Source organism: Euleptes europaea, chromosome 8, assembly GCF_029931775.1.
Source record: "Euleptes europaea isolate rEulEur1 chromosome 8, rEulEur1.hap1, whole genome shotgun sequence".
Lineage (NCBI taxonomy): Eukaryota > Metazoa > Chordata > Lepidosauria > Squamata > Sphaerodactylidae > Euleptes > Euleptes europaea.
In genome coordinates, this window is record NC_079319.1 from 2,170,334 (window position 1) to 2,173,936 (window position 3,603).

General features: G+C 50.2%; 1 non-coding gene across 1 annotated transcript; it reads left to right on the forward strand.

Moving 5' to 3' along the window:
• Positions 1-3,534: 3,534 nt before the first annotated feature.
• TRNAT-UGU (transfer RNA threonine (anticodon UGU)) lies at positions 3,535-3,603 on the forward strand. Its single transcript has one exon. It is a non-coding gene; the product is annotated as a tRNA-Thr (tRNA).

Sequence of the window (3,603 nt, forward strand, 5' to 3'; positions counted from 1 at the left end):
CAAGCCCTCCACATCTGAAGCAGGTGTCGCAGCTCCGGTCCAGGTGCCGGCCTCCTCCTCCAAACTGCTCTCCCTTTTTTTGCCACTTCTGCTTCCATACCTACAAGAAGAAGTAGTGTTGGTTTTTCTATGCTGACTTTCTCTACCACTTAAGGATCAAACCGGCTTACAATCGCCTTCCCTTCCCCTCCCCACAACAGACACCCTGTGAGGTAGGTGGGCTGAGAGAGCTCTAAGAGAGCTGTGACTAGCCCAAGGTCACCCAGCTGGCTTCGTGTGCAGGAGTGGAGAAACAAATCCAGCTCACCAGATTGGCCTCCACCACTCATGTGGAGGAGTGGGGAATCAAACCCAGTTCTCCAAAACAGAGTCCACCGCTCCAAACCACTACACCATGCTGGCTCTCTCACATCAATTGAAGGGAGATTCTTCTATGCAATTGGAAGTGGCGTGCCAGCTTCAAACCACCACTCTTAACCACTACACCACGCTCTTAACCACTACACAAAGAGCAAGAGGCAAGCTAAGCCCACAGACACCCTCCATCCTCATTGAAGCTGCCGGGGGGCAGTGGGGACAACACCATGTCCCCCTCCTTCTCAGCCCCCCACTGGGTCAAGCCTAGCAGCCATCAGGCCCAGTAGGGGTGACCGATGCACCTTATAAAGAGCTGCACACCAACCAGGTGATCAATGGCAGCTGGCCCTGTAAGAGTCAGGCACCCCCTGACAGCCTGCTGTCTGACGATCAGCTGTTGGGCAGCTTGATCCCAGAGATGGGAAAGGAAAAAGTATTTCATATGCACAAGAGATACTTTATACGTGCTTGAAGTGAAAGTGAGGCAGCTACCTATTAGGGATTAAGAAACTGGCAAATGGAATACCCGTGCTCTCTTCAGAGCTGAAGACTACAGATGAATAGTTAACAGGGTTCCTCCCGATGTCATTCACACCCATCCATTTGTCACAACCAAGAGGTGCACCCAAGTTATGTGTTTAAACATGTACCCAAGTACCTAAACCGCACAATGATTCAGGCAGGCAAATTATAAGAAACACACAAAGAATGAAGAACTTCTATTTCAAAAAGCCAATTATACAAGTCTCCCATTTGTCAAAACTCAATTTCTGCTCGTGCAGAACTGCAGCCAGAACAATAGCTGGGCACCCTGCAGGATGAGGAGAAGGCAAACCAGCAGACACAAGACCAGTGCATTATTTTCCAGAATGTTTCAGATATAAAATGTTTTTCCTCTAGGGAATTGGCTAAACATATAAATTTTAAAAAATCCATATCTGAGCTGAATTCCGTCTCCTCCAGTTTATTCTACCCCGAGTATAGAAAAACTGCTCCTCTAATATCTGGTCACCATGCCACACCTAGGAGCCCCATGGCGCAGAGTGGTAAGCTGCAATACTGCAGTAAAAAGCTCCACTCACGACCTGAGTTCGATCCTGACAGTCAGTCACAGTTGCAAACCTTTACTGGCATAAAGGATCCTGACAGAAGTCTGTTTCAGGTAGCCGGCTCAAGTTTGACTCAGGCTTCCATCCTTCCGAGGTGGGTAAAATGACTACCCAGCTTGCTGGGGGTAATGGGAAGATGACTGGAGAAGACAGTGGCAAACCACCCCGCAAACAAAGTCTGGCTAGTAAACGTCGGGATGTGAAATCACCCCATGGGTCAGGAATGACCCAGTGTTTGCACAGGGGACTACCTTTACCATGCCACACACAGCCACTGCAACCTGGGATATATTTATCACGGCTTCTGTTCTCTATTCGAGAGGCAATTTACCTGCTTGCGCAGCACCTTTCCTTTCAAGGCATAGCCTTTCACGTGAGATTTCTTCTTGAGATTGAGACGGACAAAGTTGCCATCTTTCTTGGAGGGTGCCCTGGGAAAAAACGAGAAAGAGGGCTCCTCTACTGTATAGAGTCACAACACTGAGCTTACATTTCACGGTTCCCTTTCTCCAGCCTTAAAGGGTCATTGGTAAAAAATTATGCTGCTACAGGTAAACTGCTAAGACTGTATGTAGACTATGGAAATGGTTTTAAACTCCCCCGTCCCCTGTAAACTCTCTCCATACCATGCATCATTTTATAGACCTCTATCATGTCCCCTTAACCACCTTCTTTCCAAGCTAAACAGCCCCAAGCGTTTTAACCACTCCTCACAGGGCAGTTGCTCTAGCCCCCTGATCTATTTGCTTGCTCCTTTCTGCACCTTCTCAAGCTCTGCAGTAGCCTTTTTTAGGTGTGGTGACCAGAACTGGACACAGTATTCCAAGTTTACAGCTCCAGCATTTTCCCTCCCTAGACTTACCTGTGGGCCGCGATGCTGGATCGGCCACTCTGTTTGGGATGCTCCTCCTCCACTTCCCCAAGCAGGTTTTCTGAAAGTACGAGGGCAGCTGCTCCTTTCCCCTCTTGCACCTCTGCAGCATCCTGGCAGTTGAAGTCATATTTGCTGAGCCGTTGCTTTTGACTGATGCTGCGTTGTTTTTTGACTGGGCTCTCCCTGGCTAGTTCTTTAGTTCTCTTGCGCTTCACACCTGAGTTGCCTCCTTTGGAACTGTCCGCACTACTGTCTCCGTGAACTATTGTATCCTGCAGGCCCTTCTGGCAAGAGGCTTCTTCTCGCTTGCTAGGGCGATGCCTGTCCTCCTCTTCACTAGAAGCATTTTCCGGCCTTCCTTCCAGGGGCTGCACCTCCATTTTCTGAGCGGCATCCAGTTTCTTATGGATGTGCTTGACCCTGGAAGAAGCAGTGTTGTTGCTTTCAGTGAGGGCTACGCTCGTCCCTTCTTTGCCTGGGATCACGCCTACGGCTCGGCTCTCTTGCGCACATTCATCTCCATCGTCTTGGCAGAGGGGCTTCCTTTTGAGGTTGTCTTCTGGAGGTTGTTCTCCAGGAGAATTACAATATGTTTGCTGCTCTGTCTCCCCACTATGGGAGAGAGGAAGGTTTCCCAAGGACTTGTGTTCCTGTGAGCCCGGGCTTTGAGCTTCCCCTCTAATTCCCCCAGGGCAGCTGTCTCCTTTCAGACCCTTGGTGGGATGCAGCTTTGCCCCTTGGCACCTGTCCAACCAGCCCGCATCCAAGCTGCTCAGCCGCTTGGTCACTGTCTGTTTCAGCTGCTGAAATTTGTCCAGCGACGGCAGCCTTGGCTTTGGAGCAGAGGAGGGGAGCTTGGCAGGTGTCAGCCCCAGAAGTGAAGAAGGGAAGAGGCCGGCAAGTTCTTCTGCATCAGGGCCAGGTGGTTCAGCCTCATTATTTGTTAACACAGGAGCCTCTGGAGGGTTGGGAGGCACAGCCTTGGGGGCTGGACGCAGGTCCTTCTGAGACAATGTGGCTGACCTCCTCTGGGGAGTGAGGGATTTTCTTAAGGGCACAGGATGCTCCTGAGATCAGAAGTAAAACCCAGTGAATTTTGAGCAGTTGTATTCATCTGTTGCCCAATATAGTCTCCTATTTTATGCCAGAGATACACAGCACCTCTACACATAGACCTCTACACATAGGGAAAGGGCCGTGGCTCAGTGGAAGAGCCTCTGCTTTGTAAGCAGAAGGTCCCAGGTTCAATCCCTGGCATCTCCA